Genomic DNA, 24,051 nt, shown 5'->3' on the forward strand with positions numbered 1-24,051 from the left:
TCAGAAGTACCCAGCTCTCCTGGGGAAGGTTTCCTCAGTGAAGTCAATGTGGCAAATCTGGAAAGAGCGATGTATTTCCCTGGGACGTGATATGTCCTGGTTATTTCATGGCTTTACATTGCACTAACCATACTATGCCCGCATGTCTTTGAGATTAAAAATTGTCTCACAAAATGTACGGGTGTTCTCTTCTGCTCACAAGCGTGCTGCAGTCCTGGACTTTTTGGCCTCTAAGGGCAGTGACATTGTTTGCGTACAAGAATGTGGTTTGTCAAAAATGCCTAGGAAAGAAGAATGGAAGTTTGGGGAAGCAATTTGGTCTTTTTCTTCCACAAATAGGAATGATGGAATTGGTATTCTCTTTAAAAATAATGAGTTTGTCATCAAACAGACTCAAATTATACAGGAAGGAAGATGTGTCAGCGTGTTACTAGCCTATAAGGGGTGGCAGTTTAGGCTAATTAATATCTATGGCCATGCTGTGAAAACTGATAGGTTGGCACTTTTTGATTCTTTAAAATTTTTTCTTCATGGTAAAGTTCCTGTAATTATTGTTGGTGACATTAACTGTATCCTGGAGAAGCAGGCCCGAGCTGGGTCCACAGAGTCTAATGTGGATGTCACTGGAGTTTTGTGGAATAAAATTTTGCAGGACTTTGCTTTGCAGGACGCTGTCACCAGGAAACCAGGTCCATTTACCTATCATGCCGATGACGGAAGAACGGATTCTCGTCTGGACTTTTTCTTTTTTTCTACCTCTGCAATGAAATGTGTAGATTATGCGCAGGAGAGAGTGTGGTTTTCAGATCACGAGTGTTTGTTGGGGATTTTTGTTATAAATAATTTATTTTATGGTAGAGGGGTATGGAAGATGAATGTCAGTTTTCTGTGTGATGAAAGGGTGAAAACTAGGTTTGGGAAAAAGTATGGTTTTTGGGCTAGAAAGAAAAGTTCTTTCTCTAATGTGTGTGAATGGTGGGTATGGGTGAAAAAAAAGATTGGTGGGTTTTTTAGACAGATAGGGTATAGAAGAGCGAGAAGGAAAAGATTGCAATATTCACGCTTTAACATGCGGATGACGTTCCTTCATCAATGTAAAAATTTGGGTATGGATGTAAGACACGATTTGGAAAAAACAAAAAAAGATATTAAGGAGTGGTTCCGAGAGAAAGGGAAAGAAATAATATTTAGGTCTAAGGTGGAGGTTAGAGATAATCATGAGAAATGCACTAGATTTTTCTTTAAAAAAATGTGTGGTGGAAAAAGTGGAATGAATGTGTTATTGGATAAGGATGATAAAGAGGTGTTTGGTAAGGATGTGTTTAATGTGGTGTCTGATTTTTATAAACAACTGTATGATGTGAAGAAATGTGATTTGGGTGATGATGAGGAGTTTTTGGATATTGTGTGTAATTTTGTTCCTGAAAGTGAATATGAGTCTTTGCTTGGTGAGATTATGGATGGTGAAGTAAAGGATGTGGTGGGAAGTATGGCCAAAAATAAGTCTCCAGGGATCGATGGGATACCAGCTGAGTTCTATGGGAAATATTGGGACATAATTGGGAAGGATGTTATAGATGTTATGAGAGTGTTGTTTTCTGGGATGAATATGTGTGATGTGATGAAGAAGGGTATGGTAGTTCTGTTGCATAAAAAAGGAGATAAGAGGCGTTTAGAAAACTGGCGACCAATTACTTTGCTGAATACGGATTATAAAATTTTTGCCAAGCTGATTGCGAATCGTATGAGGAATGTGATTGGGTGTGTGATTGATGAGGATCAGGTATGTGCGGTACCGAAAAGGAAATTGCATGAGAATGTGGCATTGGTGCGGGACATGCTTGAGGATTGTAAGAGTCGGAATAAGAAGGTGATTGTGTGTGCGTTAGATTTTGAGAAAGCGTTTGATCGTGTGGCGCATGTGTTTTTGTTTAAAGTGTTAGAGAGAATGGGTTTTCCGGTTCAGTTTGTGAGTTTGTTGAAGAATTTATACACGAATGCAAAGAGTTGTGTGCAGGTGAATGGGTTTTTTTCAGAATCATTTAGTATTATGTCTGGTGTGCGACAGGGTTGTCCGTTGTCTCCCATCCTATTTATTTGTGCGATTGAACCATTGTTGCAAATGATTAGAAATGATAAGGTTGTGAAAGGTTTGGTGGTGCCCGGGTGTGATGGAAAACGTGTGAAAGCTTTGGGATATATGGATGATATTTGTGTATTGTGTGATTCAGTGTATGATATGTCCAGAGTGAAGTTGATTGTAAATATGTTTTGTATTGCGTCTGCTTTTAAAATAAATTGGGGTAAGAGCAAATTTAAAATTTTTTTCAGTAATGAGCGAGTGAGTGATTCTGATATGGAACAGGTGGATGGTGTGAAAATTTTGGGTATTGTGTTTGATGATGAGTTGAAAGGGAAAGAAAGTTGGGATGAGTTAGGTGGTAGGATTGTGAGAAAGTTGGAAATGTGGAGAATGAGGGATCTTTCTTTTTCAGGGAAGGTTTTAATAGTCAAAAGCATTATTCTACCTATGATTTTATATGTTGCTCTGGTTTTTCCTCCTGCTGTTGCTATGTTAAAAAAAGTGAATAGAGTTTTGTTCCTTTTTTTATGGGGGAGTGGGATTGAGAAGGCAAAGAGAGAAATTCTAATGAAAAGTAGACGTAATGGAGGCCTTGACTTCCCAAATTTGGAGATTTTCATTGGAATTAATTGTGTACGTTTTTTTGTAGAGCTTTTATTTAAGGAATCCAAGGCTTCTAGAATGTCTAAGTATCTAGCTGGAACGGTGATTCAGCGTCTAAGGTGGGAAAAACGAAATTTATGTAAACCAATTGCTTTTCAGTGCACAGGGTGGTATTTGTATGTAGAAAAATTTATCAAAAAGTTCCAGCTAGAGGATGTAAGAATGGAGAGATTTTTGAGTGAAAAGAATGTTGTGAGAAGTATGTGTATGAATAATGTGATGTGTTCTGTAAATGGTTTGAATTCGATGGAGTCTAAGTCTGTGTGGAAGAAGATTGTTACGTATGATGTGTCAAATAAGCAGAAAGATTTGTTATGGATGTCGGTACATGGAGTGTTGCCTGTAAGGAGTGTTCAGAAAAGAAGAGGTTTGGTTGCATCTGAAAGGTGTCCGAGAGAAGGTTGTGGGGATGATGAGGATGTGAGTCATGTGTTTTGGTCGTGTAAGCATGCAAAGGATGTTTGGAAAAAGTTGAGTGGGTTGTGTGAAGAATTGACTGGTTTGAAGAGTTTGACGTATGAAATTGTCTTGTTTGGTTTGTGTAGTTTGGGTAGTGAAAAGGATAGAGTGTTGTGGATTTTTCTGACTTGTGTGAAAGAAGTATTGTGGAATACACGGAATTTGAATGTGTATAAAAGAGAAGTATTTGAGATGGAGGATGTGGTTAGTATGGTATTGGCTAAATTGTATTTTTATTATAAATGGGATCTAGAAAGAGGTATGGATGCGGAAGGGATATGGCGAATGTTAAAATGGAGGTATTTAGTTTGAGGAATTTTGTTTGATTTATCTTGTATTTGATGGAAAAATAAAATAATGAACCAGAGTGATGAGATTTTTTGAAAAATAGAGAGGTGGTTTGAATAACTACAGTTCTCGGTTTTATTCAAAAAAACCTGAATGGTTTAATAAAAAAAAAAAATAAAAAAAAAATCTGTTCTTATCAGTTTAATATCTGATACGTCCCCTATCTGGGGACCATATATTAAATGGATTCTTAGAACAGGGAGATGGAAATAGAGCTTGCTCTGTCCACTCCACGCATTGACCTGGTATTGCAGTATTTCCAGGACCGGTGCACCCTTTCCTTATGTGTTTACTAAAATCAGATTCCAAAAGTGCTTTTTGTGTTTGCCATTGTTTCTGTCTTTCTGAAGGGATCTCCCCTTTTAATCCCATTATTTCAACACCTGTTGGACAATGCATTTGTACAGTCATGTGTGATAATGAGCTAATTTATTAAATGCAATTAATTAATACATTGCCACCTCTTGTTTTGTGTCGTCTGTGTTTCTGTGTTTCTGCCATTTCACATTGGAACAGCTCATTCACCTTCCTTGTCTTCTCTCCGCCCTCCCTCCTAGGTAGGTTAAAGAGCTGCACCTGAGCCAGCCACTGATTGATGCAGCACCATAGTCAAATAGTGGAGTGGAGTAGGGGAACAGCAAACAGCCATTAAAGCAGCCAGCCCGCCCGCCCGCCCGTCACAATGGACCTACCTGTGTACACTAGATGGATGTGATGGAATGTACTGTGGTCCCTACATTTCAAGAAGAAGTAAGAATTGCAGTTGCAACAAACCCTTGCTTGCCTACAAAGAGAGCAGCAATTTGGATTTGTTACTATGTTACCTGGAAGAATAACAAACTGTGCAAGGATGGAGGTTGTAGGAGCAAGGAGAACAAGTTGTCTGTAAAGTTGGTGGATGCCTATTTTCCATTTTGCAGTCCCTTGTCTCCCTCTTGTGGCCTCCTGGAGGCAACTAGCTGTGCAAAAAAAGACAGCCTGGCGGCCGGCTGTTGCAGTGTTGCCCTCTCAGGCAACACTGAGTGACTGACTGAGCCGCACCGTCTTATATAAAGTTCAGACGGAACTTTGCACGTGTCATAGTGGAGACCTCAGGAGCCAGAGCCAGCTTTCTGACATCATAATGGGGCCTCAGAGATAAAAGCCTGGGCCCAGGCAGTGTTGGTCAGTGCTGCTCAGCAGGCAGCACTGGACTGGATTAAAGCTGATACAAGGTGTGAAAGGAGAAGGGGTGGCAGTGGGCATGCACTTACTGCTGCTGCTGCCAGTGTTTGCACGGCAGGAGGGCATTTGGGCGTTGCCAGGAAGGCGTTTTTATGTCGATTCCTCCTCTTTCAGCACTGCATTGTGGTGCAAGCAAAAGAAGCAAATACTGTCTTGCTTCCTCTCCGGCCTTTATTCACCTCCCGCTTAGTAGCTGTGAGTGTGTGTGAGCCTGCAGGGCCCCATGGAATTGCCTAGGAGTAGGCTGAATCGCTGCAAGGGGTGAACAGCAGTATTGGGCAGGCTCGGTCAACGTGCGGCCCGTTCGGGTTATCGCTTCTCGGCCTTCTGGCTGAGATCAAGTGTAGTGCTGTTTATTCGTATCAGTACTGCCTTGGTCTTGGTTGGGAGGTGCTCCGGTACCCTCTCTCTCGGCCTCGGGGGATTGTCCAGGTTCGCCTGGACTTCACCCCCGTGCTGCTATTTGGGAGAGAGGCTTAGTCCGGAGCAACGAGCGGCGATCCCCCTGGCCACAGTGACCCGTGTGTCTCTGTGGTGCGATACCCATTCAGTGAGTTATCATGGCGGCAGATGATACTCTCACGTTCGAGCCGAACTTCACTCGGCTAAAAAACTCGGTACGTTTTACGTATACGGAGGAGGCTCCAGCCAATCGTGGATTGAAACACCTGATCGAAGAGGTGCTTTTGGGAGTATTTGCGATCCGGCCATTGGAGATTTTGGCAATCCAGGACTATCCTAGGCGTGGGATCTATGATGTGACCTTGCGATATGACGGTATATACTTGGATTTTGCAAATCGCTTGAAAAAGGTAGGCAGAGATCCCAGGCTTAAAGGGGTCCAGATTGTGGAGCATTTTTCTTCAGATCGGAAACTCATGGTGATTAAAATGTATTCTCCTTATATAACTGAAGATGAGATAATATTCTTTTTAAAAAATTTTTGTACTTTGGTTATTCCTAAGGGGAAGGTTATGAATGAGTTTGATGTATGGACCTCTAAATGGAAATTTTTTGTTGAACTTAAAGACGACCCAAAAGCACCTGAGGAAAAATTGGTACCCCCAGCTCGTTTTAAATTGGGCAATATTAACGGTGATATTTTTTTTAATGGTATGGAGGAATTTTGTCGAATTTGCAAAAAATATGGGCATACAAAAAATGATTGCGAGAGTACTTGCACAAATTGTGGCAGCCAAAACCATACTGTTAAAAGTTGTAATAAACCAAAAAAGTGTAGTCTGTGTCAAGACACCAGTCACTTTTACGTAGCTTGTCCCCACAGACAGAAACCGCAGAAGAGACCACAAAATTCTACATACCGACCCCAACGAGAGAAACAACTGGAAAACCAGCCGGCCCCCGAAGAGGAAGCAAGAATGGAGACCCAAGAAGCAAGTCACACTTCGGATATTAATACTGGTAAGTCTGTTGCCTCTCTTGATAACGAAGGATTTCAGTCTCAAATTAGGATGAAGGACCGACAAAAGGAGAGGAAGCGAATAGAGAAGCAGGGGACGGGGATGCCTTTTTCTCGAAAGGAAGGTAGAAACCCGGAGGAAGCTGTTTCTCAAGAAAAACAAGAAGATCTAGGTGCGAAAAAACGGAAGACAGGTGAGCCTCAAAATCAGGACGTACTAAGGATGACAAACCGGTACTTAGCAATACAACCTGTAGGTGAACCTGGAGCAACCAGCACTGTCCCGGAAACCCCAGAAGAGATGGCCCAGATGTCTGTTGGACAGCCTGGCGTTTCCCATTCAGGAGGCCCTATGGAAGAGACGGACTACGGGTCAAAAATACCAGAGAGGGGAAAGACGGGTTTAACGACCATTCCAAATACTCTCCTTAGTCCTCTGTGTGAGGATTTTTCGGAGGAGGCAACAGACAGCGATTCCAGTTCTACAGGCTTCTTGCACTGCGTGACTTCTAGAGGTGACCTGGAAAACTCTGACAGCTCTCAGGGGTTGGCTAGGCTGGAAGAAGAAATAAAGATTTTAAGGGGTTGAAAATTGTGTTTTATCCCACCTTTATATTCCATCAATGGCAGTTTTAAAAGGACTCTCCCTAAATGTAAGGGGACTCAAGTCAAAAATACGCAGAACAGTCCTTTTTAATTATTTATCCCTGCTTTCTGCTTCAGTGTTCTTTTTGCAGGAGTGTGGCATCCCTCATCGGGCAGAATATCAAAAATACGAAACAGATTGGAAATATGGAACTTCGGTATGGTCTGGTTCTAACCTATCAAAATCTGCAGGAGTGGCAATCCTTTTTAAGGGTAATATTAACATTGCTTTTAAACAAGAAATTTTACCAGGCAGGATTTTATTAGTAAAGGCTTTTATAAATGGTATTAAGTGGCAGTTTTTAAATTTTTATGGATCACCAGATAAAAAAGAAAGAGAAGAAATGCTGGGAATTTTACCTCTTTTTATAACCGATTCCTGTCCCTTGGTTTTAGCTGGGGATTTTAATTGTGTTTTAAGAGGTGAAAAAAGAATTACGCAGTCCTCCAGTAGAAACTACGATAAAACTTCTGGTCTTTTAAGTAACATTGTGAGTGATTTTAAACTTACAGATGTCTTCAAAAATTGTAATAAAAAAATGTCAGATCTAGATAGCACTACTTGGAGTAACATACGATGTAGCTCAAGAATTGATTTTATTTTTTCTTCTCAGCAAATTTTACCTGTCCACTGTGAGCTTTTAACAAACATGTTCTCTGACCATAAAGGCCTTTTATTTGTTCTAAATTTTGACTCTGGTTTTAGAAGAGGCTCCAGTTCATGGAAGATGAATGTAGCACTTTTAAAGGATGAAAAAATAATTGCAGATTTTATCAGGTTTTATAATAGGTGTAAGCGAAAGAGAGACCCTACAGAATCCATGACGTTATGGTGGGATAAGATGAAGAAGAAGATCAAAAATTTTTTCATAAGGTATGGAATTCAAAGAGCAAAAGAAAAAAGAGCGGTCTATGAAAAATTAAATATTCAATTGCAAACTCTTTACAAAATAAGGTCTGTGGGGGTAGAAGTGACTGAGGAGATAATACAGGTAAAAAAAGAAGCCCAAATGTTTCTGGAAGATAAAGGAAAAGAGATAATTTTTAAAGCAAAAATACAACACATGGAAGAAAACGAGAAATGCTCCAGATACTTTTTTAAAAAAAGTATACAAAAGAAGATTCATATAGATAAAATGGAAGGAGAAACCGATATTGACAACATTTTAAAAAAAACTCATATTTATTATAAAAATCTTTTTAGCGAAAAAAATGTGGATACTAATTTTATGGAGAACGTTTTAAAAGAAGTTTCATGTGTTTTAGATTTTAATGCCCAATCTGCTTTATTACAGCCCATCACCGAGAAAGAGATGCTGGATACTATAAATAGTTTTAAGTTGGGCAAGGTTCCAGGAGCTGATGGGGTACCAATCGAATTTTACAGAACTTTTTATGAGGTTTTAAAGGATGATTTTTTATCTCTCCTTTTAGAAGTTTTTAGCTCAAAGATTTTACCAGAATCCTGGAAAATGGGTGATGTATCATTACTGCACAAAAAAGGTAATAAAGAAGAGATCAAGAACTGGAGGCCGATAACTTTATTAAATTGCGACTACAAGGTAATGGCCAAGATCTGTGCAAACAGACTCAAAACTGTGATTGAGAAACTTATTCACCCCAATCAAGTCTGTGGAATTCCAGGAAGAAGTATATGGGAAAATCTTAACCTCATAAAAGATCTGATAGATGATGCAAACAGCAGGAAAAGCAACTTGGCAATTTTAATGGTAGATTTTGAAAAAGCATTTGATAGGGTCTCACACCAGTTTTTATTCAATGTTTTAGGAAAGATGGGCGTACCAGAAAATTTTATAATTTCTTTAAAAGCATTTTATAGGGACTGTCAAAGTAGAATTTTAATTAATGGTTTTAAGTCCCAGGCTGTTCCCCTCAGGTCCGGTGTGAAACAAGGTTGTCCCCTATCACCTCTACTTTTTATCTGTGCCCTTGAACCCCTTTTATGCATGATTAGGAGAGATAATGACATTTGTGGGGTAGCTCTCCCGGGTAGCAAGGGTACTGAAGCCAAGGTTGTAAGTTATATGGATGATGTTGCAATAACCTGTAAGGATAATATATCATTAAAAAAGACCTTAAAGCAAATCCATTATTTCTGCTGTGCATCAGGTTTTAAAGTAAATTTTAATAAATGTGAGATTTTAAAGATTGGTGCAATAGATATGCAAGACATTGAGATTCCAATTGTAGAGAAAGTGAAGATTTTAGGTATTTATTTTAATGAATACAATAATGTAACGGAGAACTGGGAGGGGATCATGCAAAAAGTAAACCAGAAGTTATGTATATGGAGAATGAGAGATCTGACTATGGAGGGCAAAGTGCTTATTATTAAAATGGTGATCCTGCCTTTGATTTTATACTTGAGCTTAGTCTTCCCCCCTCCCACCCGTATTTTATGCAAATTGCAAAAAGCATGTTTCACTTTCATTTGGAATTCAAAAATGGAAAAATTAAAAAGAGAAATCGTTTTTAAACCCAAAGATAAAGGAGGAAAAGATTTTACTGATTTTAGAGTTTTCTTATACACTAAGTTCTTTTCATTATGTTTTAAGAATTTTTTTAAAGAAAACTATTGGTCATTCTTCTTGAGATATAATTTGGGAAATTTCATGAGGCGTTTTGGGTGGTTTCAAACTGATCTTAAACATCCCTACAGTTTTAACATGCCAGATATTTATGAGATTTTAGAGAAAATTGTTATCCTTTTTAATCTCACTAAGGTAAAAACAGATGTCTTAATGAATGGCAAAGTTTTAACAAAATTTATTTCAAAATCCACTGAGGTTTGTTTTATTGGGAATTTTAATGAGATACAATGTAAGAATATATGGAAAATGCTGAATTCTTTTTATCTTTTTAATTCCCAGAAAGACTTAGCCTGGAGCTGCGTCCACAGTTGCCTGCCATGCCGTTCCTTCCAACACAGAAGGCATTTGTCATCTACAGCCAATTGCCCAAGAGAGGGATGCCACAACGAGGAAACTGTTTTTCATCTATTATGGACTTGCGATTTTGCGAAGGACGTTTGGAAGAAGATTTTACCGCTACTAAAAACAATCACGGCAATAAAGATTTTACGTCATATTATATGGACAAATAGACTGTGTTTCCTTTCCAGACAGATGGACGGCATGGAGGATCATAAACTGTGTGAAGGCAGCTCTTTGGAAGGCACGGAACATTTTACTTTTTAAAAAGGATATTTTATCGGTGGATAATGTAATTGGGATGATTTTAAGTGAAATGTTTTTATATCTTTTACTTGATAAACAAAAGGACGCTTCTGCATATGTAAAATGGCATTTTAATGATTGGAATTCTATATTGTAAATGTCTTGCACCTGTATGTAAAATCTTTTGAAATTTGAATAAACGGTTTTGTATCCTTGTGGTACAGCCAAAACAAAAAAAAATCTGTTCTTATCAGTTTAATATCTGATACGTCCCCTATCTGGGGACCATATATTAAATGGATTTTTAGAACAGGGAGATGGAAATAGAGCTTGCTCTGTCCACTCCACGCATTGACCTGGTATTGCAGTATTTCCAGGACCGGTGCACCCTTTCCTTATGTGTTTACTAAAATCAGATTCCAAAAGTGCTTTTTGTGTTTGCCATTGTTTTTGTCTTTCGGATGGGATCTCCCCTTTTAATCCCATTATTTCAACACCTGTTGGACAATGCATTTGTACAGTCATGTGTGATAATGAGCTAATTTATTAAATGCAATTAATTAATACATTGCCACCTCTTGTTTTGTGTCGTCTGTGTTTCTGTGTTTCCGGCATTTCACATTGGAACAGCTCATTCACCTTCCTTGTCTTCTCTCCGCCCTCCCTCCTAGGTAGGTTAAAGAGCTTCACCTGAGCCAGCCACTGATTGATGCAGCACCATAGTCAAATAGTGGAGTGGAGTAGGGGAACAGCAAACAGCCATTAAAGCAGCCAGCCCGCCCGCCCGCCCGTTACAATGGACCTACCTGTGTACACTAGATGGATGTGATGGAATGTACTGTGGTCCCTACATTTCAAGAAGAAGTAAGAATTGCAGTTGCAACAAACCCTTGCTTGCCTACAAAGAGAGCAGCAATTTGGATTTGTTACTATGTTACCTGGAAGAATAACAAACTGTGCAAGGATGGAGGTTGTAGGAGCAAGGAGAACAAGTTGTCTGTAAAGTTGGTGGATGCCTATTTTCCATTTTGCAGTCCCTTGTCTCCCTCTTGTGGCCTCCTGGAGGCAACTAGCTGTGCAAAAAAAAGACAGCCTGGGGGCCGGCTGTTGCAGTGTTGCCCTCTCAGGCAACACTGAGTGACTGACTGAGCCGCACCGTCTTATATAAAGTTCAGACGGAACTTTGCACGTGTCATAGTGGAGACCTCAGGAGCCAGAGCCAGCTTTCTGACATCATAATGGGGCCTCAGAGATAAAAGCCTGGGCCCAGGCAGTGTTGGTCAGTGCTGCTCAGCAGGCAGCACTGGACTGGATTAAAGCTGATACAAGGTGTGAAAGGAGAAGGGGTGGCAGTGGGCATGCACTTACTGCTGCTGCTGCTGCTGCTGCTGCTGCTGCTGCCAGTGTTTGCACGGCAGGAGGGCATTTGGGCGTTGCCAGGAAGGCGTTTTTATGTCGATTCCTCCTCTTTCAGCACTGCATTGTGGTGCAAGCAAAAGAAGCAAATCCTGTCTTGCTTCCTCTCCGGCCTTTATTCACCTCCCGCTTAGTAGCTGTGAGTGTGTGTGAGCCTGCAGGGCCCCATGGAATTGCCTAGGAGTAGGCTGAATCGCTGCAAGGGGTGAACAGCAGTATTGGGCAGGCTCGGTCAACGCGCGGCCCGTTCGGGTTATCGCTTCTCGGCCTTCTGGCTGAGATCAAGTGTAGTGCTGATTACTTGTAGTCAGTGCTGCCTGGTCTTGGTTAGGAGGTGCTCAGGTACCCTCTCTCTCGGCCTCGGGGGATCGTCCAGGTTCGCCTGGACTTCACCCCCGTGCTGCTATTTGGGAGAGAGGCTTAGTCCTGAGCAACGGGTTGCGATCCATATACCCCCGTGTAGGTTTCGGCCGAAAAGGGGAGTTGCGCCTAACGTTCCGCCTACTAGGGAGTAGCGTAACAATACCTTACTCACCATGGACGAGGATCCATGTGAGATACCGGCTTATGCCCGGATTAAAAACACAATTCGTGTAGTGCTATCGGAGGAGAAGGCGACGACCTGCGGCTTAAAATTCGTGGTGGAGACCGTACTTGTTGGTATCTTCAACATCCAGAAGCGAGAAATTTTGGCGGTGCAGGATTACCCAAGAAGGAGGACATACGACGTTACTTTCATACAGAATGGAGTATTCCGAGATCTGCTGGCGGCTTATACGGTAAAAAATGACCCGAGACTGGACGGTGTTGATTTTTATGAGCACGTTATGGACATCACTAAAATGATAGTTATAAAGATGTACTGCCCTTTTGCCGACTTAAAAGAAGTGATGTCCTTTTTATTCCCTTATTTTAAAACTGTGAAATGTATTGGCAAAGTAATGAACGAGGTTGGTGTATGGACCTCAAAGTGGAGATTCAATGTAACGTGTTATAAAGATGCCAATTTTACAGGAGGGATAATGTTGCCGCCAGCACGTTTTAAAATAGGTGATATGGCCGGAGACTTTTATTTTTCAGGGATGCCTCCATTCTGTAGGAAGTGCCAAAAGTACGGTCACACCAAGGAGTCTTGTGACAGCACCTGTAGGAACTGCGGCAGCTCTGAGCACGAGACCAAAACTTGCCCTCTGGGGAAAAGGTGCCGTTTTTGCAGCCGAGTTGGTCACCTGTATGCTACTTGTCCCCACAGATCTAAAGAGTTGGAACAACCCGAGGACCGGCCAAGGCGTCCCGAGCGGCCCGCAGGCCAGATCACCCCTGTACAAGGAGAGGAACCCCAAGGAGGCGAGCAAGACGATATGGATACCTCCAGCAGACCCCCCCAAACAGGTGACCCTAAAGAGCAGAGGCGACAAAAACGCAGAGCCAGTGATCAGCGGACGAAAGAGCCCCCCCAGGAGACTGGGGCACAGGGTAGTTCGGATGAAGCTGATCCTACTGGCCTGCAAGAGATGCTGGGTCAGCCTGTACCTGAGGCAGAGGTCCCGGGCGGAGCGGCAGCTCTCACTAAGAGACGTAGGGCGTACTCGGAGGTGGCAGCGGGGGTGCCGATGGGAGTACCTGCCAGGTTGAAGGCAGGGAAACCAGTTGACGTGCCCCCGGAAGCGACAGCTAAAGGTCCCCCCCCTTCCAGACAGTTGGGGGATATAGGGACAGCTGCCTCCGAGGTAAGCGTGGTCCCTGAGACGTCCAGAAGCGCGATTCCTGCCCCTATAGAAGGGGAGGACGCTGCCAAAGATGGCCAAATCTTACCCGTTGAGTCCGTCTGGGACCCATTTTCAAGAAGCGCCTTAGGTATGGGGGGTCAGCTGAGTGACGGGTCTTCCTCTCAAACCTCATCGATGCGTACATTTGACTCGAGGAAAGATGATGATGAGAGCTCGAGTGGGGTGTCTGGCGACGCGGAGGACTGCTGAGGCCTCCTCGGGTAAGATAAAAATAGACTGTCTCTCTCCCTTTTCCTCATGGCTGAGTTATGTGGTCTTTCCCTTAATGTAAGAAGCGTGCACTCACAGACAAGAAGAGCTGCCCTTTTTAACTACCTTTCTGTTTTTACCGCCTCAGTGTTTTTCCTACAGGAATGCTGCATACCTCACCGCATGAATTATAAAAAATATGAGGAAGACTGGAGACTCGGACCTTCAGTGTGGTCCGGGTCCAATGAATCAAAAGCCGCAGGTGTTGCCATTTTATTCAAAGGGAACGTTTTAATTGATCGTTTTTATGAAATTTTACCAGGCAGAATTTTAATGGTCAAAGCTTTTATAAACGGTGTTAGATGGCAGTTTTTAAACTTTTATGGTTCTACAGACAAAAAAGAAAGAGCAAAAATGCTGGAAATTTTACCCCTTTTTATCAATGATTCAGAACCACTTGTTTTAGCGGGTGATTTTAATTGTATTTTAAAGGGGGAACGCCGGTTCTCTAATTCAGTAAGTCGAAATTATGATAAAACCCCGTCTATTTTAAAAGATATTACAGTGGATTTTAAACTTACTGATGTTTTTAAAAAATGCAATAGGGATCTACCTGAAGAGGACGGCGTCACCTGGAGCAATGTAAACTGCAGCTCCAGGATCGATTTTATTTTTTGCTCTTATCAAATACTGCCTTTTAAATGTGATCTTAATTCTAACGTGTTTTCTGACCATAAACTTTTATATTTTAAAGTTAATTTGAACGATCAAAGGAGAACTCCGAAGAAAGCCTGGAAATTAAACGTATCCCTTTTAGAGGATCCGCAAATTTTATCCGATTTTATCACCTTTTATAAGGGCTGCAGACGGGTAAGACATCCCAATATGCCAATTGTTTCCTGGTGGGAAAAAATGAAAATAAAGATAAGAGATTTTTTTATTAAAGCTGGGATGAAGAAAGCAAAAGAAAAATTTGAATTTTATGCTAATTTAAATACCCGTCTGCAGACCCAATACAAGTTCAGAGAACAGGGTATGCATGTGGAGAAAGAGATCACCGAAATTAAAAAAGAAATCTCCCAGTGCCTGGAGCAGAGGGGAAAGGAGATAATCTTTCGCTCTAAGGTGAAACATCTTGAAGAAAATGAGACCTGCTCCAGGTACTTCTTCAAGAAAATAAATGATAAGCATACCCTGTTAAATGAGATAGATGGGGAAACAAATACCCAAAACATTTTAAAAAAGGTGCACGGTTTTTATGCGGATCTTTTTAATACAAAACATGTTGATGTTGATTTTATGAACGACTCATTGAAGGAGGTGGATGCTGTTTTAGATCCTGCTTCCCAAGTGTTTTTATTACAGAATATTACGGAACAGGAGATTTTAGAAACTACAAAGAGTTTTAAAACAGGTAAAGTCCCTGGCCCTGACGGTATACCTATAGAATTTTATGTCATATTTTATGGTATTTTAAAAGAGGATCTCCACCCTCTTTTTACCCAAGTTTTTAGAACAAAAGCCCTCCCGGGGTCCTGGAAGAAAGGCGAGGTGTCCCTGCTTTACAAAAAGGGGGACAAAACAGACATTAAAAATTGGAGGCCTATCACTTTGCTAAACTCTGACTACAAAGTAATGGCGAAGATATGTGCGAACAGATTAAAAGCAGTGATAGGCCAGATCATACACTCCAATCAGGTCTGTGGGATACCCGGGAGGAGTATATGGGATAATTTAAACCTTTTAAAAGATGTGATCAGTGACACGAAAGAGAGAGGAGGTAAAATGGCAATTTTATCTATAGACTTCGAGAAAGCCTTCGATAGAGTGTCACATTTTTATCTTTTTAAGGTTTTAGAAAAGATGGGTATACCGGAAGGTTTTTTACAGTCTTTGAAGGCCTTTTATGAAAATTGTACTAGCAAAATTTTAGTAAAGGGTTTTAAGACACAGGATGTCCTTTTAAATTCCGGAGTGAAGCAGGGGTGTCCCTTGTCCCCACTACTTTTTATTTGTGCAATTGAGCCTCTACTCTGCAGGTTAAGAAAGGATAAGCAGATAAGCGGAGTCCCCCTGCCGGGCGGGGGGGGGGGACTAGAGGCTAAAGTGGTGGGGTACATGGACGATGTCGCGGTCCTTTGCAGGGACACCCTGTCATTACAGAAATCCTTTAAACAGATTTACCAATTCTGTTGCTCCTCCGGTTTTTTAGTAAATTTTAACAAAAGTAACATCTTAAATATCGGCAAAATGGTTTTAATGGACATTCCAGTCCCTGTGTCAGAGTCTGTACAAATTTTAGGAGTCTCCTTCAATGAGTCAAATAATGGTTTTACCAGTTGGGACTTGGTGGCACAAAAAGTCAATCAGAAAATTTGCATGTGGAACATGAGAAAGTTAACAATGGAGGGAAAGGTTTTAATTACAAAAATGGTGATTTTACCTATTTTATTATATTTAAGTATGGTATTCCCTCCCCCTGAGATTTTATTGAAAAAAATAATTAAAGCATGTTTCACATTTTTATGGAACTCCAGGATGGAAAAGCTCAGGAGAGAGAAGGTAATATTACCCAAACCAATGGGGGGGAAAGATTTCCCCGATATAAAAGCATTCCTTTTAATAAAATTTTTTACTTTATGTCTTAATGCAGTTTTTAAGGAACATTACTGGTCATATTTTATACGTTTTAACACAGGTTATTTTATGAGGAGGAACGGTTGGTTCTCCACGGTTTTAAGCTCCCCGTATGCTTTTAACCTTTCTGGCCAGTATAAGATTTTAGAAAAAATTGTAAACCTTTTTAACTTAAAAGACAAAAATATTAACGAAGTAAAAAATAGTAAAGGAATTTTAAAAAAGATAAAAGAAAATGTTTTAGTAGCTCCCATCAGTAATTTTAATGAACAAAAATGCAAAGAAATATGGAAGATGGTGAACGCTAAATATCTTTTTAACCCACAGAAAGATCTGGCCTGGAGCTGTGCCCACGAGTGTCTTCCATGCCGGGCATTCCAGCATCGAAGGGGACTGACCAACTCGGCTGCGTGTCCAAGGGGAGGATGTAGAGATGACGAGACAGTCTACCACCTTTTCTGGGAATGTTTTTATGCGCAAATAATATGGACAAGAATCCTCCCCTTGGTACAGAAGATTACAGGACTTCGGAGATACACAAGTGATGGCGTTTTATATGGATGCCTGGAATGCCCAACACAGACTCGAAAAATGATGGCATGGAAGATCACTAACTGCGTAAAAGCAGCTCTGTGGGCGGCCAGAAATATTTTATTATTTAAGCATGAAGTTTTAGCTGTGGAAGATGTTTTAGCCATTTGTCTTAATGAAATGTACAAATATTTTCTTTTAGATAAAAAACTCTCTCCTGTTTTATGTAGAAAATGGTTTTTAAGTGAATGGAGTTCCATAATATGATGCCACCAAGTGCCCTTTTATAAATTGTTTTTTATTTGACAATTTGTATTTATCTGTATTAAAAACCATGATTGTAAATTTATGTAAATTTTTGTTGAAATGTATTGATTTATTGTAAATTTGTTCAAAATTTTAAATAAACGGTTACCTCCTTTGTTGGGGTAGTCAACTCAAAAAATCTGTTCTTATCAGTTTAATATCTGATACGTCCCCTATCTGGGGACCATATATTAAATGGATTTTTAGAACAGGGAGATGGAAATAGAGCTTGCTCTGTCCACTCCACGCATTGACCTGGTATTCAGTATTTCCAGGACCGGTGCACCCTTTCCTTATGTGTTTACTAAAATCAGATTCCAAAAGTGCTTTTTGTGTTTGCCATTGTTTTTGTCTTTCGGATGGGATCTCCCCTTTTAATCCCATTATTTCAACACCTGTTGGACAATGCATTTGTACAGTCATGTGTGATAATGAGCTAATTTATTAAATGCAATTAATTAATACATTGCCACCTCTTGTTTTGTGTCGTCTGTGTTTCTGTGTTTCCGGCATTTCACATTGGAACAGCTCATTCACCTTCCTTGTCTTCTCTCCGCCCTCCCTCCTAGGTAGGTTAAAGAGCTGCACCTGAGCCAGCCACTGATTGATGCAGCACCATAGTCAAATAGTGGAGTGGAGTAGGGGAACAGCAAACAGCCATTAAAGCAGCCAGCCCGCCCGCCCGCCCGTCACAATGGACCTACCTGTGTACACTAGATGGATGTGATGGAATGTACTGTGGTCCCTACATTTCAAGAAGAAGTAAGAATTGCAGTTGCAACAAACCCTTGCTTGCCTACAAAGAGAGCAGCAATTTGGATTTGTTACTATGTTACCTGGAAGAATAACAAACTGTGCAAGGATGGAGGTTGTAGGAGCAAGGAGAACAAGTTGTCTGTAAAGTTGGTGGATGCCTATTTTCCATTTTGCAGTCCCTTGTCTCCCTCTTGTGGCCTCCTGGATGCAACTAGCTGTGCAAAAAAAAGACAGCCTGGGGGCCGGCTGTTGCAGTGTTGCCCTCTCAGGCAACACTGAGTGACTGACTGAGCCGCACCGTCTTATATAAAGTTCAGACGGAACTTTGCACGTGTCATAGTGGAGACCTCAGAAGCCAGAGCCAGCTTTCTGACATCATAATGGGGCCTCAGAGATAAAAGCCTGGGCCCAGGCAGTGTTGGTCAGTGCTGCTCAGCAGGCAGCACTGGACTGGATTAAAGCTGATACAAGGTGTGAAAGGAGAAGGGGTGGCAGTGGGCATGCACTTGCTGCTGCTGCTGCTGCTGCTGCTGCCAGTGTTTGCACGGCAGGAGGGCATTTGGGCGTTGCCAGGAAGGCGTTTTTATGTTGATTCCTCCTCTTTCAGCACTGCATTGTGGTGCAAGCAAAAGAAGCAAATCCTGTCTTGCTTCCTCTCCGGCCTTTATTCACCTCCCGCTTAGTAGCTGTGAGTGTGTGTGAGCCTGCAGGGCCCCATGGAATTGCCTAGGAGTAGGCTGAATCGCTGCAAGGGGTGAACAGCAGTATTGGGCAGGCTCGGTCAACGCGCGGCCCGTTCGGGTTATCGCTTCTCGGCCTTTTGGCTAAGCTCAAGTGGCTTGTCAGAGGGTCTCCTAGCCTGTCATACCCTTGGCCTTAGAGCATTGGCAGTTTACTGTCTTAAGCTCTATGCTGCTATAAGGGGAAGACCACGGAGAACAAGAAGGCGATCGACTGAGTTCCCAGACAGGGATACAGATAATATGGCTTCTTATGGCCGAATCCGATTCCTGGAGCGTGGACAAAATTTTGTGAAGAACGGCATCCGAATTGATATTGGAGAAGATTATCGGGAGGAATTCGGATTGAAACATCTGGCTACAGAGATCCTGTTTGGACTTCTTCTGGTGGAAAAGAATGACATTCTCTGCCTACAACATCCGGCAAAAGACTATTATATCCTGGTCTTGGAGACAACAGCTGCCTGCCAGAACTTCTACCAGACTCTGAAATTGAAAGAGGGGAGTCCAGAGCTTGAAGGACTTAAATTCACCTTGCTGTACTCCTATGGTGAAGCGTATGTGACTGTCTTCATGTACAATCCGTATGTCACCATGGACAATATTGCTCGGTTCCTGCTGCGGTATTGTACGGACATTAAAAATGGCCAGAAGGTGATGGACGAAGTTGGCCTATGGACAGGCAAATACAAATTTTTGGTGAAGTTTGGAGCAGACCCAGATGGGATTGGGGGAGTTCACCACCCGCCTTCCAATTTCACCATTGGCCGTGACAGAGGCTATCTGTTCTACAACAATATGCCCTCCTATTGTAGGAAATGTAGGAAGTTTGGGCACAAGCCAGATGGATGCAAAGCAGAGGCGGCTGACACACGCTTCTGCAGTCACTGTGGGAAACTTGGCCACAATAGAGACGGGTGTCAGGAGGAGATCACATGTAATCTGTGTGGTGGGAAGAGACACACGTTCAAAGATTGCCCAGATAGGGTAAAGACTTGGGCGCAGGTTGCAGCGTCAGCTCAACAACAACCTGAACTGACTATTCTATCCAAGGAGCCTGCTGCTGGGCCACCTGTTGCTGGCCTCATACGGAAGGTGGCCCCAGTATCAGAGGGAAAAAAGAACCTATCCGTTATCCTGAGTCCTTCCGTAATGGTGGCAGGTCCTGTAGCAGTTACAGAGTCCGATGTCCCATCCGAGGCCGAGGGTCTGCCATCTAGCGGTTCTCGTGTGACTGATGTCCGCTCTCCCGGTCTTCCTGATGGCCAAGAGGATGACTGGGGTGAGGTGATGGAGCTGGAGGAGAAAAGAAAAAGGAAAAAGGTTGAGTCGGCTGAGTCTAGTAGTGTCAAGTCGAAAAAGACTATGAAGGCAAAATTAAAAGACGTACAGCCAGTGCTGGCAATGCAGACACCGCAGCCAGTATCGGCAATTGAAATGTCTCAACCTATCCAGCCCACCATGGATATCCAGGAGTTCGCAACTCCAAGCCTGGGGGATATACTTCCTGAACTTTCTGATTCTGATGGGTCACCATGAAGTCTGAATGATGTCCTGTCTGAAGTTGCTCTCGCTGAATGTGAGGAGTGTGAGGAGCTCTGCCAGAAGGGCTGCCTTTTTTTCGTTTTTGAGCACATTGAACTTTGATATTGTTTTTCTGCAAGAATGTGATATAGATCACAGTATGGACTATAAAGAGCTGAGAGACAGTTGGCCTCACGGACAATCGGTTTGGTCAGGCGAAAATTCAAATAAGTCAACAGGAGTAGGTGTTTTATTGAAAGGGCAGAATTGCCGAATTATTTCCTTTGTTGAACTTATCCCCGGGAGGGCGCTTTTAGTTATTGTTGACTATAATGGGAGTGAAGTGAAACTCCTCAATGTGTATGCCTCACCTGATACTAATGAAAGGTCAGAATTGATTGAAGATATCCAGCCATTTATTGCCGGCTCAACATCGCTTGTAGTAGCAGGTGATCTCAATTGTGCACTCGAAAGTGAAGATCGAACTGGAGGTGCTGCAAGAAGAGTAGATAAAACCGTGCAACAGTGGAAAAATTTCATTTGCGATTTTGAATTGTCTGATGTATGGAGGAGTCTGAAGAGGTCTGAACCAGGTTATACCTGGGAGAACATTACAGTCAAGTCCAGACTGGATTATGTACTCACATCCAAAAATATGAAGCCAGTGGATATTAAGATTGAAGACAATATCTTCTCTGACCATAAAATGCTCAGTGCAACTATTCATATCCCTGCAAATGAAAGAGGAAGAGGAGTATGGAGATTAAATACCAGCTTTCTGGAAGACAAAGTGATGCAGGAGGAATTCATTGTAGCCTATAAAAAATGGGCAACTGCTAAAGGAAAATTTCCATCAATCCTAGAATGGTGGGACAATACTAAAGAGAAGATCAAGAACTTCTTCTTAGATTATGGGATTAAAAGAGCCCGAGAGAAGAAAAGGTGGTACAAGAGACTCAACACAAAATTACAGACTTACCTGAGTTTGAAGAACGCTGGTGTTGATGTCGCTGACCTGGTGGGAAAAATTCAAAAAGAAATTAAAGAGGTCATCCATCAAAAAGGACAAGAAGTGATCTTTAATACTAAAGTGCAACAGTTGGAAAATAACGAGAAATGTTCACGCTTCTTTTTCAAGAAAAGTATGGAACAGAAAAATATCATGACCAATATCGCTGGTCAAACCAGCAAAGAAGGTATGCTTCAAGAGGCCAAGAAATTCTATCAGACTCTCTTTGAAAAAAAGAAGATAGATATGTCTTTTGTCTCACACGCCCTAGAAGCGCTAGAACTTAAGCTTGGCCAAGCTGAGAAAGAAGACCTATGCAAGGAACTTACCTTGGGAGAACTCCTGAGTGTAATCAAGAGTTTCGCAAGAGGGAAGGCTCCAGGATCAGATGGTCTATCAGTGGAGTTCTTTTCAACATTCTGGAACACTCTGAAGGAAGACCTGCTGGAGATCTTCAAAGCAGCAATGAAGAGCGAGCTGTTACCTGAGTCATGGAGGAGAGGAATAGTTACTTTGCTGTTCAAGAAAGGAGACAAGACCAGCCTTGAAAATTGGCCAATAACCCTCCTCAATGTCGATTACAAGGTGTTATCCAAAATCTTGGTCAATAGAATTAAGAAACACATCGACAAGGTCATCCACCAAGACCAAGTTTGTGGGGTACCGGGTAGAAGTATCGCAGATAACCTAAATACCATCAGGGACTGCATCTGGTACTCCAAAGACAGAAAGCAAGATTTGGCCGTGTTGTCACTGGACTTTCAGAAGGCCTATGACCGAGTCTCGCACGAGTTTCTGTGGCTTGTGCTGAAGAAAATGAATTTTCCTGAGACAGTGATCAAACAAGTCGCATTACTGTACAAAGAATCCTATAGCCAAGTTACCATTAATGGCTTCTTGTCTGGAAAAGTGGATCTGATGTCTGGGGTAAAACAAGGATGCCCCCTGTCGCCCATCCTCTTCATCTGTGTCCTCGAACCCCTGCTCACGCTGTTGAGGAAAGAGAAGATCTTTAGAGGGGTGCCGATTCCAGGAGGAGGTGGGCAGTCAGTGAAAGTAAGTGCCTATATGGACGATGTCAATATTCTATGCTCCAATAAACAATCTGTGAGGAGGGCGCTACTGCTAACAGACTTCTTCTGTCAAGCATCAGGATTCAGATTGAATAAGAATAAGTGCGACTGCTTCACACTGAAGGAATGGAGGGATTTCGACTTACCTGAGGTCAATACCCAGTGCGACAGAATCAAAATTCTTGGTGTCATATTCACGCCCCAGAATGATGGAAAAGAAAGCTGGGAGCTGATAAGTGAAAAGGTGAAGAAGAAGATTGAGTTTTGGAAACTCAGACAGCTAACAATTGAAGGGAAGAACTTGGTCATCAAGGCATTAGTACTACCTCTGCTGTTGTACTTGAGCCAGGTTTTTCTACCAAGCGAAAATCGTCTTAAGGAACTCCAAAGGATATGTTTCCATTTCATCTGGAATTCAAAAATGGAGAAAGTTAGACGAGAGATAATGTACAAGCAGAAGAAGAATGGAGGAAAGGAGATTATCTTCTTTAAACGCTTTCTATATCTGCAGTATTTCTCCTTGTGTTTCAAGAACATCAAGACGAATAAAACCTGGGCCTACTTTCTAAGGTATGCCGCTGGACACGTGTTCAGAAAGAGAAAGTGGATAGAGCTGCCCCTTACAAAGCCTACCCTGCTGCTACCACCTGTGCAGTATGTATGTTTGGAAAGAACCATCCATGTCTACCAACTGGAAGGTATGGAACAGGAACATCTTAAGAATGCCAGAAAGCTGAGAATGTTGTTGGACAGTCACCAAGAGACAACAAATGTGAGTAACTTCACAACATCAAAGTCTATGGAGCTATGGAGAAACACCAACGCTCCTTACCTATCCAATGTTCTTAAAGACTTGTCTTGGATGATTCTACACGAAAGTCTCCCTACCAGGGCATTTTAGTATAGAAGAGGGCTCGTCTCCACTCCAAGATGCCCAAGAGCTGGGTGTCCTGGAGAAGAAAGCGTCATGCACTTAATGTGGAACTGTGCCTATGCTCAGAAGGTATGGAAAACTGTTGGCATACTACTGAAATTTACCTGTGAATTAAGGTTCCTGAACCATGAAGTGGTGCTGTATGGAGACTTCAAGCATCCTGTGGGAGAGAAGAAGAGAGTGTTGTGGATTATCTTGAACTGTTTAAAAAATGCCCTATGGAAGGTGCGCAACATCTTACTGTTCAGAAGAGACACCATTTCCGAGAAAGACTGTATAAAGCTGGCCCTAAGTGAAATTTACGTCTTCTATTTGTTGGACAGGAAGAGAGTGGGTCCAAAAGCCTCAAGCTGGTGGAATTTAAGAAGTTGGAACGTCCTGTTGGAAGATGTTTGAACTGAAGCTTTTTTCTGTTTCGCAGATTTTATAAGAAATAGCTGAATAAGAACTAAAAAAATTAAAATGTAAAAATCTGTTCTTATCAGTTTAATATCTGATACGTCCCCTATCTGGGGACCATATATTAAATGGATTTTTAGAACAGGGAGATGGAAATAGAGCTTGCTCTGTCCACTCCACGCATTGACCTGGTATTGCAGTATTTCCAGGACCGGTGCACCCTTTCCTTATGTGTTTACTAAAATCAGATTCCAAAAGTGCTTTTTGTGTTTGCCATTGTTTTTGTCTTTCGGATGGGATCTCCCCTTTTAATCCCATTATTTCAACACCTGTTGGACAATGCATTTGTACAGTCATGTGTGATAATGAGCTAATTTATTAAATGCAATTAATTAATACATTGCCACCTCTTGTTTTGTGTCATCTGTGTTTCTGTGTTTCCGGCATTTCACATTGGAACAGCTCATTCACCTTCCTTGTCTTCTCTCCGCCCTCCCTCCTAGGTAGGTTAAAGAGCTGCACCTGAGCCAGCCACTGATTGATGCAGCACCATAGTCAAATAGTGGAGTGGAGTAGGGGAACAGCAAACAGCCATTAAAGCAGCCAGCCCGCCCACCCGCCCGTCACAATGGACCTACCTGTGTACACTAGATGGATGTGATGGAATGTACTGTGGTCCCTACATTTCAAGAAGAAGTAAGAATTGCA

General features: G+C 41.9%; 1 long non-coding RNA gene, 3 other non-coding genes and 1 pseudogene across 4 annotated transcripts; 4 read left to right on the forward strand and 1 right to left on the reverse strand.

Moving 5' to 3' along the window:
• The first annotated feature begins 3,621 nt into the window (after window positions 1-3,621).
• On the forward strand, window positions 3,622-3,832 carry LOC142654249 (U2 spliceosomal RNA; annotated as a pseudogene).
• Window positions 3,833-10,238: 6,406 nt separating this feature from the next.
• LOC142654007 (U2 spliceosomal RNA) lies at window positions 10,239-10,432 on the forward strand. Its single transcript, XR_012848824.1, has one exon. It is a non-coding gene; the product is annotated as a U2 spliceosomal RNA (small nuclear RNA).
• A 6,581-nt stretch (window positions 10,433-17,013) lies between these two features.
• On the forward strand, window positions 17,014-17,199 carry LOC142654125 (U2 spliceosomal RNA). The gene has a single exon (XR_012848885.1). It is a non-coding gene; the product is annotated as a U2 spliceosomal RNA (small nuclear RNA).
• A 4,623-nt stretch (window positions 17,200-21,822) lies between these two features.
• Window positions 21,823-22,898, reverse strand: LOC142652861 (uncharacterized). The gene is made up of 4 exons (XR_012847959.1): window positions 22,843-22,898; window positions 22,337-22,418; window positions 22,157-22,239; window positions 21,823-21,927 (listed from the first exon to the last, which is right to left on the reverse strand). It is a non-coding gene; the product is annotated as an uncharacterized LOC142652861 (long non-coding RNA).
• Window positions 22,899-23,377: 479 nt separating this feature from the next.
• Window positions 23,378-23,568, forward strand: LOC142653816 (U2 spliceosomal RNA). The gene has a single exon (XR_012848675.1). It is a non-coding gene; the product is annotated as a U2 spliceosomal RNA (small nuclear RNA).
• Window positions 23,569-24,051: the final 483 nt, after the last annotated feature.

The sequence above is a fragment of the Rhinoderma darwinii genome, chromosome 5 (genome assembly GCF_050947455.1).
Source record: "Rhinoderma darwinii isolate aRhiDar2 chromosome 5, aRhiDar2.hap1, whole genome shotgun sequence".
Taxonomy (NCBI): Eukaryota; Metazoa; Chordata; class Amphibia; order Anura; family Rhinodermatidae; genus Rhinoderma; species Rhinoderma darwinii.